This window comes from Mauremys reevesii, linkage group 6 (assembly GCF_016161935.1).
Source record: "Mauremys reevesii isolate NIE-2019 linkage group 6, ASM1616193v1, whole genome shotgun sequence".
NCBI classification, from domain to species: Eukaryota; Metazoa; Chordata; order Testudines; family Geoemydidae; genus Mauremys; species Mauremys reevesii.
The window spans coordinates 117,756,753-117,772,828 of record NC_052628.1 but is presented as its reverse complement, the minus strand read 5'-3'; the positions used below and the strand labels follow the sequence as shown (position 1 = coordinate 117,772,828).

The 16,076-nt window shown below is 57.4% G+C and overlaps 1 protein-coding gene across 1 annotated transcript in view; it reads right to left on the bottom strand.

Moving 5' to 3' along the window:
• Nucleotides 1-16,076, bottom strand: part of LOC120407614 (prolactin-releasing peptide-like) — an 82,358-nt gene that overhangs the window by 10,191 nt on the left and 56,091 nt on the right. The gene's annotated exons all lie outside the window — the stretch shown is intronic.

Below are 16,076 nucleotides of genomic sequence, written 5' to 3'. Positions count from 1 at the left end.
CATTTGCGAAACCAGCGGAAGCTGAAGCTGCATTGTCCGGCACTGGAGGCAAGTGTGTGAAATCACTGCGTGTTTTGCCGTTATCAGGATCTGTTAGACCTATTGGCTGAGTAAGTGAATGTCTCTATCCAACAAGCGGAAAACATGCTGGAGAAGGAGGCCTGTTCGTGTATGTAGCGGCGGGACAAAATGACATGGCTGGGATATTGACCGCCTTTGGAAATCTGTCTTCAGCAAGAGAGACAATGAGAAGATGTTTGGGCAATTAATAAGAAATGGCGACATGTTAGAAACCTAAACAGCAGGTCCTACTTAGCATCAAAGTGGGTCCAAATAGTTAAAATTGCTCCTGCCAGCGAGGCCAGTCCTGCCGTCTGCAATAATGATTTTTCTGTTTGGTTTGCTGATTTTTTTGTGTGTGCGCAAAACTGCCAGTGAAGCAAAAAGTCAGTTATTTGCCCAATACTAAGTGCAACTAAATAGGCTCCAGTGGTGAGAGTATCAATTTCCAAGGAGCAATTCCTTTCCTTTCATAACAACCATGGCTATTCTGGTCCGGTAACAGTCAGTATGGACGTGACTGACATCCATGCCTAAGAGCTATTAAAGTTGCTGGGCATCTGGATCCTGAATCCCCACTGCAGCTTGAGATCCCTTCCGCTCTTGCCGCCTGCCCCAGAGCATTTCCCCTCACAGCACCATTTGGCTTTCACTCTTCAGTTGAGTTTCCCGCCACTTTCTCCAGGCTTCTGCCCTTACACTGGTTTTACTTTATTTTTTCTCTTTTATTCTTTCATTTCTTTCCCCCGGTTGGGTAAACCTACCCTGTACTTGACCCTCCACACCCTCTAACCGCTTCCCACTAGAGCCTCCCTTCTCTCATGACTTGTAGGTCACACTCTGCAGTTTCTGGGTCTCCCTCTCCCAGGCTCCCTGCTCCTGGGAGCCTCAGCTTCTCCCCAAACCCCAACTCCTAATGCATTCTGTGTCCCTGCCACCGCCACATCTGCCTGTCCCCAGCCCGGCTGTCAAGTCTCCTCCTCAACCCTCCCATCACTTCTGTCCCAGCCCCTCCTCAGTTCTGCCCCTGCAGCCCCACGTCTGCCCTCAGGGCCCCTCTGCTCCTGTTGTGGGGGCAGGGGCTGCAAGGTGGAAGTTTTGCCTAGGCGCAAAATATCCTTGCACCGGCCCTGCTGCTTGGGCTGCTCCATCCTCAGCGGCAGAGACACAGCAATGAAGGGCCAGAAGCTTTTGGTGAGGAGGGATCAGAAGAGGCAGGTACCAGCTTTAAACCCCAGAGGAAGCTCCCTCCCCTAATGCAGCCTCAACGCCCAGGCCAGGAAACAGAGACTTATTGGTACTGTTTGAAGACAGGATACTGGACTATGTGGACCTTTGATCTGACCACTCGGGCCATTCTGATGTTCTTATAACTAACCGAGCTGTATCTGCCCCCCACTGTAACCCACTAGACCCCAGTCCCCTCCTAGAGCTGGGATCAGACCCAGGACTCCTGGCAGGGTCTCTCCGACAGAGTTAGTAATAAAGGAAGAATATACAGTCACATTTTAACCAGTGTCCCTACAGTGATTTTCAGACCACATTAGTATTAGAGCTCAGTGGGTCTAATATCGATTTAATTTTCTTTCTTTTATAAAGGAATTAGATACAGGGCTCCTGCCAGCTCATTGCTAACTTCCCTGCCAAAACACTGGAGTTTTCAGGTGCGCAAGTAGCCCCTGGAATCATGGTTAAATTACCCTCCCCCCCACCATTTGAAATGGGGCTCCTGTGTGCACAGTCCCCTACCGTGCTCCCCCAGAAGAGCTGCATTAACAGGCAACTCTGCAATTGACCCCCAGGCCTCTCTAGTTCCTTGGCCACATGTATCCTGTCCCTATTCTGGCGGCTAATCCGGAAAAAGAGCTCGCCCCTGCTCCCACCTGAGGACGTGTTGGGTTGAGATCACCTGATCCAAGCAGGCAGTAGGGACAGAATCTGAACTTGAAGCTCCTAGAGTGACCTCTTACCTTTATAGACCTGCCCTTCAGCCATCCCCAGCTATTTTCAAGTGTAACGTGATCGTAACAAGACCCATTTGAAACCCTTCACCACACAAGACAAAGCCTGTAGGATTCCTCATTAACTATTTATTTCTCCTCCCCTGGCTCCCTACAGCCACTAGCCACCTTCGAGCTTTCCCTCTTCTCTCCCAGGCTCTGCTCACTTGATTGCAGCAGCTCAGCGGATGGTCCAGCTTTGCTCTTTCACTTCCATTCTTCACTTCTTTGGGTGGCTGCATTTGCAACCGAGCAGCCTGATGGAAATCCCTGAGTCCTCTGTCTCGGCAGGCAGGCCAAGCAGCCACGGGCGGTGAGCCTGAACTGTCAGGAGTGGAGGCTTGGCCCATAGGGTAGGGTTACCATATTGGAACTGTCAAAAAAGAGGACACTCCATGGGTGGGGAGGGTTTAAATGCTCCAGACAGGCGCCTCGCAGGTAGGGTTGGGGCGTGTAAGAGTCGGTGTGGGGGCTCGGCCCTCTCGGGTGTGGCCGGGAGCCAGGCAGCGTCACTGCACGGCCTAAATCAGCAGTTCAGTCTCCGAAGGTCAAGGGCTCAGACCCTCAGGCAGGGCTGAGCAGAAATAAACAGTCAACGAAGCCCAAGCCCTCAGTCAGGGTGGGGCAGCAAACAGCAGTTCTAGGCTCAGACCTTCAGGCAGGAGCTGAGCACCCAGAGTCAGTAAAGCCCTAGCCCTAGTCAGGGCGGGGCAATAAGCAGTAGTTCAAGGGGCTCAGATCTTTAAGCAGGAGCTGAGCAAACAACAATAGTTCAGGGCTCAGGTCCTCGAAGCAGGAGCTGAGCAGCAACAATAGGTGAGTCCAGACTTCTGGGTCTGAGCTCCAATGTGAGGGGGAGACTGCCACCCGTGAGGCGGTGGCAGGGGGGGACACAGGCCCACCCACTCCACTGTGTCCCAGACCCAGTTAGTCTGCTGCTGTGTCGGTGGGGTCCTGACCGCAACACACCGACATCGGCTCGAAATCTGCAGTAGCCAGACTGGGGTCGGCTACCCCCGGGCTACATCCCATCTCCCCCTCCATGGGTACCTGCTCATCGCGGGTGTCCGCAGCGGGGTCCCATACCATGGGCTCCTCGTCGTGCTGAGGGCTGGCTAGGTCGGGCTGCTCCTCAGGACACGGGTCGGGGGGACGCTCGGGCAGCTCCTTGGGGTAACGGGCTCGGGGCAGGCTCGGCCAGTTCTCCTCGGGGTACCGGGCTCGGGGCAGGCTCGGCCAGTTCTCCTCAGGGTACCGGGCTCGGGGAAGGCTCGGCCAGTTCTCCTCTCGATACCGGGCTCGGGGAAGGCTCGGCCAGTTCTCCTCTCGATACCGGGCTCGGGGCAGGCTCGGCCAGTTCTCCTCAGGGTACCGGGCTCGGGGCAGGCTCGGCCAGTTCTCCTCAGGGTACCGGGCTCGGGGCAGGCTCGGCCAGTTCTCCTCAGGGTACCGGGCTCGGGGCAGGCTCGGCCAGTCCTCCTCAGGGTACCGGGCTCGGGGAAGGCTCGGCCAGTCTTCTTCAGGGTACCGGGCTTGGGGCAGGCTCGGTCCAGCAGGAGCTCGGTCAGGAGCGTCTGTCCTCTCCGGCTGCCGGGCTGCAACTGAGCGCTGGGCCGGGGCTTTTATACTTCCTGTCCCGCCCCTTGACTTCCGGGGGGCGGGGACAGGTGGCAGTGGCTCCGCCCACTGTGGCAGCTGTTCTGGCTCCTCCCTCTCGGGTGCGGCCGGGAGCCAGGCCGCCTCACTACACGGCCCCCCCCTCAAGGCTGGCTCCCGTGCAGCGGGGCCAGCCTTCCATACCCCCAGCCGGGAGAGGAAGTCCGCGTTAGCATGGTCCTTCCCAGCCCGATGACGCACAGTGAAGGCATAGGGCTGCAGGGCCAAGTACCACCGCTGCAGCCGCATATTATGGTCCTTCATGCGAGCCAACCACTGGAGGGGAATGGTCGGTGACCAAGGTGAAGGGGGCTCCCAGGATGTAATACCTCAGGGCTTCACAGGCCCACTTCACAGCGAGGGCTTCCTTTTCGACCACCGCGTAGTTTTCTCTCGGGGAACAGCTTCCGGCTGATGTAAAGAACGGATGCTCTTCCCCTCTACTTCTTGGAAAGGACGGCCCGAGTCCCACTTCCGGCGTCTGTCTGTAAAACAAATGTCGGTGGAAATCAGGACTATACAAGACTGGCTCGCTGCAGAGGCTCGTCTTGAGTGTCTGAAAGGCCTCGTCGCACTCATGGTCCATTTCACCTGCCGCGGGCTATCCTTTGTCAGGAGCCCGGTAAGGGGCTGCAATTGCCCCGAATTGAGGAATAAATCGTCTGTAATACCCTGCCAGCCCCAGAAACTGGCGCACCTGGCGCTTCGTGGCTGGCGGGGGGCAGGTTGCGATGGCCTGGACCTTGCCGACAAGAGGTTTTACCTTCCATGCCCGATAGTATACCCCAGGTACGTGGTCTCTTGTCAGCCGATCGACATTTCTTAGGGTTGGCTGTTAACCCGGCCTTCCGCGAGGACCTCAGGGCGGCTGCAACCCTTTCTAGGTGGTTCTCCCACCGAGGACTGTAAATGACCACATCATCTAGATAGGCGGCCTCGTAGTCCTGATGTGGCTGGAGGAGGCGGTCCATTAGGCGCTGAAAGGTGGCCGGGCGCCATGGAGGCGAAGGGCATCCGGGTAAACTGGTATAGGCCCGTGGGTGTGGCGAGCAGTCTTCTCATTGGAGGCTGGTTCCAGGGGGATCTGCCAGTACCCTTTGCTTAGATCAAGGGTGGTGATATAGCGGGCCTCCCCTAAGCGGGCCAACAGCTCATCTATCCGAGGCATGGGATAGGCATCGAACTTGGAGATAGCATTAACGTGCCTAAAGTCGATACAGAATCTCTGTGAGCCGTCGGGCTACGGTACCAGCACTACAGGGCTGCGCCATTCACTTTGCGATGGTTCAATCACCCCTAGATCCAGCATAGCTCGTACCTCCTCCTCAACGACCTGCCTCCTGTGATACGGCAAGGGCCTGGTCGCGCCCCGGATCACCACCCCAGGCTCTGTCTGGATCCTATGGTATACCAGGGTGGTGTATCCCGGTTGGCCCGTAAAGGTGCGGGAAAAGGCTTGCAGGAGGCACCGGGTCTGCTTGAGTTGGTCGTCTGTTAGGGTCTCCCCGAGCTGGGGTTCCCCGGGGTCCTCGGTATGGGCTACCTGGGGTCCTAGCTCAGGTTCTGGCGGGTAGGGGTTGATCAGGAGACCTTCACATTTCCGCCAGGGCCAGGGAGGTTGACATGGTACCGTTGGGTCTTCTTTTTCGGTCCGGCTGATTGATTTCATAATTAACCGGGCCCACCTTCGAACCACCTCATATGGCCTTTGCCACCGGGCCAGGATCTTGATTCACTGGAGGAAGAAGGAGTAATACCGGTCTCGGGATGAAAGTCCAGTCTGGGCGTCCCGGTTATAAGTCTGGGCCTGCGTGTCCTGGGCGGCTTTCAAGTTCTCCTGCGCCAGGGCCCCCGCCTGCTTAAGGCGCTCCTGAAGCTGGAGTACGTGCTTTAAGAGGCCCTGGGCTGGCGATTGGGCTTGCTCCCAGGTTTCCCTCATGAGATCCAGCAGGCCCCGAGGTCGCCGACCGTACAGCAACTCACAGGGTGAGAACTGGGTTGAAGACTGGGGGACTTCCCGCACCGCCAGGATCAGGGGTGGAAGGAGCTGGTCCCATCGGCGAAGGTCCTCCTGGGGGAACCTCTGCAACATCTCTTTCAGCGTCCGATTGAATCTGTCAACCAGCCCATCTGTCTGGGGATGGTAAGCGGGCGTCGGGTTGCTTTATCCCCAGAGTTCGCACACCTCCTGGACCAGCCGTGACGTAAAGATGGTCCCCTGAACCGAGAGGATCTCCGGGAGCAGGCCGACACGGGCGAAGACCTTCACCAGCTCAGCTGTGATGGTGCGGGCTGTGATGGTCGGAGAGGATTGCTTGGGAACCTGGTAGCATAGTCCATTATCACCAAAATGTATTGGAACCCTGCGCTGCTCTTAGGGAGGCCCCACCAGGTCCATGGCCACACGTTCAAGGGGTCTCAATCAGAGGCATCGGGACCAGCGGTGCCTTGGGAGTTCGTGCTGGGGCAGCCAACTGGCATTCCGGGCAAGAGTTGCAATAATTCTTTACCTCCTGGTGTACCCCTGGCCAGAAGAAGCGCCCCAGGATCCGAGCCAGGGTCTTCTCGTGACCGAGGTGCCCGGCCGCGGGGATGTCGCGGGCCAGTTTCATGACCGCCCGGCGGTGACACGAGGCACGAGGAGTTGTGTCGGGTATCCCACTTGCGGGGTCCCTCTCGGCGCGATACAGGCGCTCCTGCCGCAACTCAAAGTGCGGCCACTGCGCGCTTCGATGGGGGTCGAGGACTGTCCCATCCACGGAGGCCAGCTGGTCGTATGTCCGCGTGAGTGTAGGGTCGGCCTGTTGATCCCGGCAAAAGTCTGTGGGCGCCGAGGGATCCTCCCCCACTCCGGGGGGAGGATCTTCACGTCCTTCCGTCGGGTTGGTGTGGTCGGGGGCTTTCACCTCGTCTTCCTCAGTCTCTGGGGCCTCCCCTTCCAAGGCTGGCGTGACCTGCGGGCTGCCCTCGGCGTGGCGGCGTAGTACGGCGGGGAACTCGGGCCAGTCCCGACCCAGGATCACGGGTGCGCCAGCCGTGGGCGAGTCCCACTGTCATCAGCTGGGTGACCCCATCAATAGTCAGTTGGGCCCTGGTACTTGGGTAGGGCCGTATATCCCCGTGGATACACTGCAGCTGAATCTTCCCCAGGCGGTTGTCAGCCTGCGGGCCCATGGTTTGGCAGACCAGTGTCTGGCGCAGCCTGAATCGAGGAGGACCACCGTCGGGCGCCCCTCAGCGACCACGGGCACGGTGATCTTGGCGCTTGCCAGCGCCGGGCACGGCCTTCCCCTGAGTAAACCTGGCCAACGGTACACTCCAGTCCTGGGCAGTCCCGCTGTAAATGGCCATACTCTCCACAGGAGAAACAGGGCCCCAGGTCTGCTCGTCCCATCCGTGACCAGGTCCCGGGGTTACCTCAGGCGGGTTCGGTAGTCCCCTCTCGCTGCGGGAACCGGGGTCGGCGGGTCTCCCGGAGGGCGTGGCGGTGCGGGTCGGGCCTCCGCTCCACGGGAGAAACTTGTGCGTCTGTGAGGTGGGTGCACCCTTCTTTTCTGGGTTGGGGTGCTCCGTCCGGGCGGGCGGTCCGGCCAGCCGAGCCCAGCGGGGTTTCAGCCGCGAAGTCCTCCATTAATGTAATGGCCGCGGCCACTGTCGCGGCCTATGGCGGAGGACCCAGGCTCTTCCTCGTGGCGGGAGTACATGGGCAAACTGCTCCAATACTACCTGCTCCATCAGCTCCTCTGATGTCGGCGTTCGGGCTGTAGCCACTTTGCAGGTCTCTCAGCTCCTGGGCCACTATCCGAGTCGGGCCCCTGGAGGATCGCCAGGCTTCTAAACCGCTGTCGGTAGGTCTCTGGACTCACATCCAGGGCGTCTAGGATAGCGGCTTTCACCTGGCTGTAGTCCTGGGCTGCCTCCACAGACAAGCCTCGATAGACCGTCTGAGCAGTCCCCGTTCAGTATGGGGCCAGGATGGTGGCCCATTGGTCCTGGGCCCAGCCCGCGGCGGCGGCCACCGGCTCGAATGTGGCGAGAAGGCTTGGGGTCGTCGCCGGGCCCCATCTTCGTCAGCGAATTGGGGCTGGGCCGCGGGGCCCCTGCAGCATCTCCTGGCTGGGGTTCCCCCGGTCGAGTCAGCACCGCTGCGAGCTGCTGGACACATTGCCGCTGGAAGTCCTGGTGCTGGGTAACCAGGTCTTGAATGAGCTGCCGTTGTTGCGAACCTGGCTGCTCGGCGACGAGCTGCTGCTGCTGTTGCGACTGGGCCGCCTGTTGTCGCTCCTGGCTCTCCATCATGAGGGCAGGAGCTGGGACAGATCCATCTCTCTGGCGGGAGGCCTCTCTCCCGCGGCCCCCTTTTCACCAGCGTCAAGAGCTCGCGCCCACATCCTGGGCGAGAGGTCCTCAGAGAAGGCACCACGTGTAAGAGTCGGTGTGGGGCTCGGCCCTCTCGGGTGTGGCCGGGAGCCAGGCCGCGTCACTACACGGCCTAAATCAGCAGTTCAGTCTCCGAAGGTCCAAGGGCTCAGACCCTCAGGCAGGGCTGAGCAGAAATAAACAGTCAACGAAGCCCAAGCCCTCAGTCAGGGTGGGGCAGCAAACAGCAGTTCTAGGCTCAGACCCTCAGGCAGGGGCTGAGCACCCAGAGTCAGTAAAGCCCTAGCCCTAGTCAGGGCGGGGCAATAAGCAGTAGTTCAAGGGGCTCAGCTCCTTAAGCAGGAGCTGAGCAAATAACAATAGTTCAGGGCTCAGATCTTTAAGCAGGAGCTGAGCAAACAACAATAGTTCAGGGCTCAGATCTTTAAGCAGGAGCTGAGCAAACAACAATAGTTCAGGGCTCAGGTCCTTAAGCAGGAGCTGAGCAGCAATAATAGTTCAGGGCTCAGGTCCTTAAAGCAGGAGCTGAGCAGCAACAACAATAGTTCAGGGCTCAGGTCCTTAAGCAGGAGCTGAGCAGCAATAATAGTTCAGGGCTCAGGTCCTTAAAGCAGGAGCTGAGCAGCAATAATAGTTCAGGGCTCAGGTCCTTGGCAGGAGCTGAGCAGTGATAATAGTTCAGGGCTCAGGTCCTTAAAGCAGGAGCTGAGCAGCAGCAACAATAGTTCAGGGCTCAGGTCCTTAAGCAGGAGCTGAGAAGCAACAACAATAGTTCAGGGCTCAGGTCCTTAAGCAGGAGCTGAGCAGCAATAATAGTTCAGGGCTCAGGTCCTTAAAGCAGGAGCTGAGCAGCAACAATAGGTGAGTCAGACTTCTGGATCTGAGCTCTGATGTGAGGGAGACTGCCACCCGTGAGGCGGTGGATGGGGACACAGGCCCACCCACTCCACTGTGTCCCAGCCGGGGCCTAACAGCAGCAGTTAGTCTGCTGCTGTGTCGGTGAGTCCTGACCGCAACACACCGACATCGGCTCGAAATCTGCAGTAGCCAGACTGGGGTCAGCTACCCCCGGGCTACTTCCCATCTCCCCCTCCATGGGTACCTGCTCATCGCAGGTGTCCGCAGCGGGGTCCCATACCATGGGCTCCTCGTCGTGCTGAGGGCTGGCTAGGTCGGGCTGCTCCTCAGGACACGGGTCGGGGGGACGCTCTGGCAGCTCCTCAGGGTACCGGGCTCGGGGCAGGCTCGGCCAGTTCTCCTCAGGGTACCGGGCTCGGGGCAGGCTCGGCCAGTTCTCCTCAGGGTACCGGGCTCGGGGAAGGCTCGGCCAGTCTTCTTCAGGGTACGGGGCTTGGGGCAGGCTCGGTCCAGCAAGAGCTCGGTCAGGAGCATCTGTCCTCTCCGGCCACCGGGCTGCAGCTGCTGGGCGGGGCTTTTATACTTCCTGTCCCGCCCCTTGACTTCCGGGGGGCGGGGACAGGGGCAGTGGCTCCGCCCACTGTGGCAGCTGTTCTGGCTCCTCCCTCTCGGGTGCGGCCGGGAGCCAGGCCGCCTCACTACAGGGCCGTACTGTCGCAAGAGGTGGGAGGAGAAGAACACCCCATTTTGGACCTGAGCCACAAGCTGTTCCCCAGAGAGAACCGGTATTCCACCACAGAGCGGGAGGCCCTGGGAGTGAAATGGGCATTCGTGGCGCTGAGGTACTGTGATGTTCGTCCATCGTTGTCGATGAAGACCTCAACAACTCATTCGTTCCATGACCGGACTGTGTGAGTCCGGAGATGACTGATCAGTCCGATTCGGGCATGGAACGTCCTGCCACACGTTGGACAGACATGTGATGGCACTGTCGATGATGAGCGGGCAGCTCTGGACTCGCGCAGCTCACGCTTTCTTTCAGACTCAGCAGTACGCCTTGCCTCAGAGGTATTACTGCCTGTGTGAATGAGGCTGCGCCATGCTGGACGGTTCAGTGCGAGGGTTTCCCATGTGGCGGTGTTGATCTCGAGGGAGTTCAGAGAGGTCTTCAGCGTGTCCTTGAACCGCTTCTTTTGTACTCCATGGGGGCGCTTTCCCTGGTGAGTTCTCCGTAGAAGAGCTGTTTAGAAATGCGCTCCTCTGACATTCTCACGACATGTCCAGCCCATCTGGTCTGGGATCTCATCAGCAGTGTGTGAACTGACGGCAGACTGGCTCTGGTAAGGACTTCAGTATCGGGCACTTTGTCCTGCCATCTGATTTTTAGAAGCTTTACTTGAACAGGAAATGTGGAAGTGATTGAGCCTTCGTGCATGACTCTGATAGACAGTCCACGTCTCGCAGGCCTACAGCAGAGTTGGAAGCACCACTGCTCGGTTGGAGCGCAATTGGCCAAATGCAGAGCTGGCTTTAGCAATTCTGCCGTTTACTTCATCATCGACTGACACTGCTTGGGAAAGGGTACTGCCCAGGTATGTGAAGTGCTCCACTGCCTGGAGTCTCTGTCCATTTACAGTGATGGACGGTTCTGAGTACGGAGCGTGGGGAGCTGGCTGGTGCATGACCTCAGTCTTCTTGATGTTAACGGTGAGACCGAAGTTGTTACATGCAGATGAAAACTTGTCCATATTGGCTTTCATTTGTGGCTCTGTACTCGCATTCAGAGCACAATCATCGGCAAAGAGAAAGTCTCGAAGTACAGTTTCCTTCACCTTGGTAATGGCACGCAGTCGCCTTGGATTGAATAGTTTCCTGTCAGTTCTGTATTTCAGGCCTACTTCTTCAGTGCAGTATTGAAAGGCATCAGTCAGAGTGGCAGAGAATATCATGCTGAACAAAGTGGGTGCTAAAACACACCCTTGCTTGATGCCATTGGTGACTGGGAAGGCCTCAGATGTTTCATTGTCATCCAGGACACGAGCCATCATACCGTGATGAAATTGACGTACCATTGGTACGAAGCTGTCTGGACAGCTGAATTTCGACATGATCCTCCACAGGCCCTGGCGACTGACAGAGTCGAACGCTTTCGTGAGGTCCACAAAAGTTGTGTAGAGTTCACAATTCTGTTCTTGACATTTCTCCTGTAGCTGACATGCAGCGAAGATCATGTCAATAGTCCCACGTCCCTTGCGGAAGCCGCACTGTGATTCTGGCAGTAAGCCCTGCTCCAGGTGAGTGATCAATCGGTTCAACAGAACCCGTGCAAGAATTTTCCACACTGTAGAGAGCAGCGAGATTCCATGGTGATTGTTGCATACCTGGCGATTGCCCTTCCTCTTATAGAGGTGCACCATGGACACATCTCTAAATTCCTGTGGAATGGATCCCTGCTTCCAGAAGGACTGAAACAGCTCAGTGACTTTCCGTAGCAGCACGGGTCCACTGACTTTGTACACCTCTGCTGGTATGGCATCTGACCCTGGGGCTTTGCCACTTGACAGCTGGTTGATGGCTTCCTTCACTTCATCCTCTTTTGGTGAAGCATCCATGGAGTCATGGACTGCAACCTGGGGCATCTTGTCAATGGCCTCATCACTGATGACTGAGGGGCAGTTGAGAACTGCTTCAAAATGTTCAGCCCATCTCTGGAGAATCTGCATCTTCTCTGTAAGGAGCACAGTGCCATCAGAGCTCAGGAGGGGAAAGCTCCCAGAAGACTGTGGACCATAGACTCTCCCTCACTTTAATCCAATTCACGCGCAAGTCTCGACATCATAACATATCAAGTCCTGTGGTGATGGGCAAGCGACGAAGCAGCAGGTGTGGATACACTGGGAGCTGTTGCCGCGGACCTGCACACAGGCGGCTCAGGTATAATGGTCGTTCCTCACTGACCGAAGCAGCAGTGGGCGCGGCATCTTCTTGAGCGACTGAGCAGCCCTATTCAGGACTGCACTGCTCACTTGGCTAGAAAAGGTGCCTAAACATTGCCTGCTTCACCTTACCTGGCCAGCATACGCGGCTGGTGGGGATCCCATCAAAGCGGTTGAACAAAAACAAAACTTAGAGTGACACGATCCCCATTGGCACATGGACTGTGGGCGCGCTACTGGACAACATCACGGCAGACAGACCGGAGAGAAGAACAGCACTTGTCACCAGAGAGCTGCATGCGCTACAACATTGACATTGCAGCCCTTAGCGAAACTCGCCTTGCTAATGAAGGACAGCTGTCCGAGTCAGGCAGAGGCTATACATTCTTCTGGAGTGGCGCAGCAGTGATGAGCGTCGCGAATCTGGAGTTGGCTTCGCCATCAAGAATCATCTTGTTCGGAAACTTGCCAGTTCCCCCAAGGGTGTGAATGACCGACTCATGAGAATGCAGCTTCCGCTTCAAAAAGGAAAACAAGCTACTTTGATCAGCACATACACTCCCACAATGACCAACCCAGAGAATGTGAAGGATAAATTCTACGAAGAACTAGGTGCTCTGTTATCATCAGTGCACCGCAGAGACAAGCTGATCCTGCTTGGCGATTTTATCGCAAAGAGTCGGATGCGATGCGCAGCCTGGGAAGGAGTCATCGGGAAACACGGGTGGGAAAGTGTAACAGCAATGGCCTGTTACTGCTGAAAACTTGTGCAGCACATGACTTTCTGATCACGTCACGGTCTTCCACCTCCGTACCCGCAACAGGACTTGGTGGATGCATCCCCGTTCCAAGCACTGGCATCTGATCGACTATGTCGTCATCAGGAGAAGGGACAGACAAGATGTCAGGGTTACAAAAGCTATGTGCGGCGGTGACTGTTGGACGGATCACAGGCTCATAGTATCCAAAATGAAGCTCCGTATCATGCCGAAGAGACGACCACAAGGCTGTAAGGCTCTCAAAAGGATCAACGTGTGAAGCTGAAGAATAGCCGCATCGCTGAAAATCTAGCGGAAGACCTAGAGAATGAGCTTGCTGATCTTCGTATTGAGGATGACGCTGAGAAAGACTGGGAGCCATTCCGCAACACTGTCCATACAGCTGCATCGAAGGTATTGGGGCCCTCCACACGCAGGCGACAAGGCTGGATTGTGAAAATGATGCAGAAATCCAGGTCCTACTTGCTGAGAAGCATCGCCTGCATCGTGCACATCAGAGCGACCCATCCTCAGCGGCAAAGAAGGCGGCCTTTATCAGCGCTCGCAGAACAGTACAGCACCGACTGCACAAAATGCGGGACTTGTGGCTGAGCGCCAAAGCAGATGAAATACAGGCATATGCGGACAGGAATGACTATAAGCAGTTCTATGAAGCCCTCCTTCTCCTTGGTAATAGAACACGCACCCCTCAGGTGGATTAACAGCATGAAGGACTCAAACACACGGATCATGTGGTGGTACATGTCCCTCCAACCCTATTCCTTCCAGTGTTACACCGGCCAGGAAAGGCTCATGCGGATGCAGATTTCTTTTCACAAGTTGTGGGGCGGTAGGGGGTAGGGGAAGGGAGGAGGCGACTAAGGTTCAGCCGGCGCAGGCGAGTGTCTTAAGGGGGAGGGTGTGTGACGGGGCAGAGTGGACCCACACTGGTATAGCAGGGGTTAACCCTTCCTCCCTGGCAGAGAAGCCCCGCCCCAGAAGTTCTGCTGGGCATGCTCCAACTGGAGCTCAGATATAAAAGCCTGCACATCAGCTCAGTCTGGGCTGACAGCCAGAGGAAGGACGCACGCTGTTAGCTCCTGCAGAGAGGGCCTGCGAGCCACGATCTGGATGTCAGCATTGCAGAGGCACCACCGGAGACCCTGACGGAGGACGACCCAGGGGCGGAACAGACCGGAGGACCCCTCGCTGCAGAAGCACTGCCATTCCCAGGGAAAGTAGAGATAAGCGGTGTTAAAGCTGTATTAGCACTCGGCGTGTTGCGGGCAGATCCCTGCCGGCGGCGGCAAGTAGAGCTTGCAGCTATCAGGGCCCTGGCAGGGCTCAGAGGAGAGGTGGGCCCGAGTCCAACCGTGAAGGATTATGTGGACTCTGGCGCTACCCGCCTGAAAGGGGATTATATCAGGCCCGCACAACTCGTAGCGGCGAGGGCCACATTCCTCCAAAGAAAACAGCCGAGGGCCGAAACCTCCCGGCCCCGCAGAAACACCCCGCCCCAGGGCCGCCCAGCCCTGCGGAAACAAACCCTCCTTCCCCAGCGCCGCCCCACCAAAACTGCTGTGGGCCAAAAAGGAAGGTTGGGGGTGGGGAGGTGATACTTTATTTTAAATCAACCAGGGTCTCCCAGCTGAAGAGGTGGCTGGGAGCCCTCAGGGTCAAATTAAAGGGCCCAGGGCTCCGGTGGCTGGGGGAACCTGGCAGGGTCAGCTCTAGGTGTTTTGCTGCCCCAAGCAAAAAAAAAACTTGGCTGCCCCCCGTCCCAGCCCTGGGCTCCCCCCTGTACCCTCCTGCTGCCCCAATCCTGGGCTCTCCCCCCACTGACCCACACCCCCTGCCGCCCCAGCGCTGGGCTTCCCCCTTTCCTCCCCACCAGTGCCCTCCCTCCACCCTGCTGCTGCCCCAGCCCTGGGCTCCCCCCACCAGTGCCTCCCCCCCACACACCTCCTGCCTCCCCAGCCCTGGGTCACTAGTAACGCTCCCAGGGCAGGTCATTCAGCAGGAATTTTGGATGTGCACAAAACACAGACAGGATTGGTTCCCATATGGTTACAGAGCTGCAGTAAAGTGGAACAATTTTCAGCTTGTGTGATTGGAGGATATCTGGATGCATATTATAAGACTGTCCTCCATAAATGAGGAAAAGTTGAGGTGCCTTTATTATTCTTTTGTTCCACTCTTTCTTTCTATGGGGAATTTGCCTATGCAATATCACTGTCTTCCTTAAACAAACAAAAAGGCAATGGCTGCTGAAAATAGCAATTCCAGTCCTAATAAGCATTTCTTGCTCAATTTTATCCTGCTTTTTCTACAGCAAGTTACAGTGGATCAGTATATTTGATTTGGGAGAAATGAAGTAACAGCTGCCCAAACTGAGCTTGAGCACTCCTGAATCCTGAGGTGTTCAAGTCTGGAAGGCAGGTGCTGGAGGGGGGGGGCTGTGGGCTCCACGGGGGAGTATGGCAGCAATGTGTCTGGAGCTGCATGGAGCCAGACACGCTGGTCTGAGTGGCACAGTAAGTGGGCTGGAGGTTGGAGAAGGGGTAGGGAGTTCCCAGGGGCCGCCCGGGGACAGGGCGCTGGGGGGGCGGGATGGGGCAGCGGTTCAGGGGGGCAGTCAGGGGACAGGCAGCAGTAGGATAGGCATGGGAGTCCCAGGGGTTTATCAGGGGACAGGTAGGGAGTGGGGTCCTGGGGAAAGTTGGGGAGTCTCAGGAGGGGCAGTTGGGGACATGGAGATGGGCGGCTTAGATCGGGGGGGGGGTCCCATGGGGCAGTTGGCGCAGGGGTCTTGGGAGGGAGCAATTGGGGGACAAGGAGCAGCGGCTTTTAGATAGGGGGTGGGGTCCAGGGGGGCAGTTGGGGGGGGGAGTCCCAGGAGAGGGTATCAGGGGACAAGGACCAGTGGTGTTAGATAGGGGTGGGGTTCTGGGGGCAGTTGGGAGGGTGCAAACAGCGGTCGCGTGCCGGGATTCAAACCACTCTGGGCTGCTGGCAGCCGCGAGAGCCCTGAGCCCTTTAAATCCCAGCCGCAGCCGGGAATCTGTGGGCAGCCCAGAGCCCTCTGACTCCCGACTCTGGCTGAGATTTAAAGGGCTCTGCGCTCCCCGCGGCTGCGGGCAGCCCAGAGCCCTCTGATTTCCGGCCGCGGCTGGGATTTAAAGGGCTCTGGGCTCCCCGCCGCTGTGGGCAGCCCAGAGCCGTTTGATTCCTGGCCCATGGCTGGGATTTAAAGGGCTCTGGGCTCCCGGCTGAGATTTAAAGGGCTCTGGGCTCCCCGTGGCTGCGGGCAGCCAAGAGCCATCTGACTCCTGGCTGCGGCTGGGATTTAAAGGGCTCTGGGCTCCCCGAAGCTGCGGGCAACCTAGAGCCTTTTGATTCGCCGCCATGGCTGGGATTTAAAGGGCTCT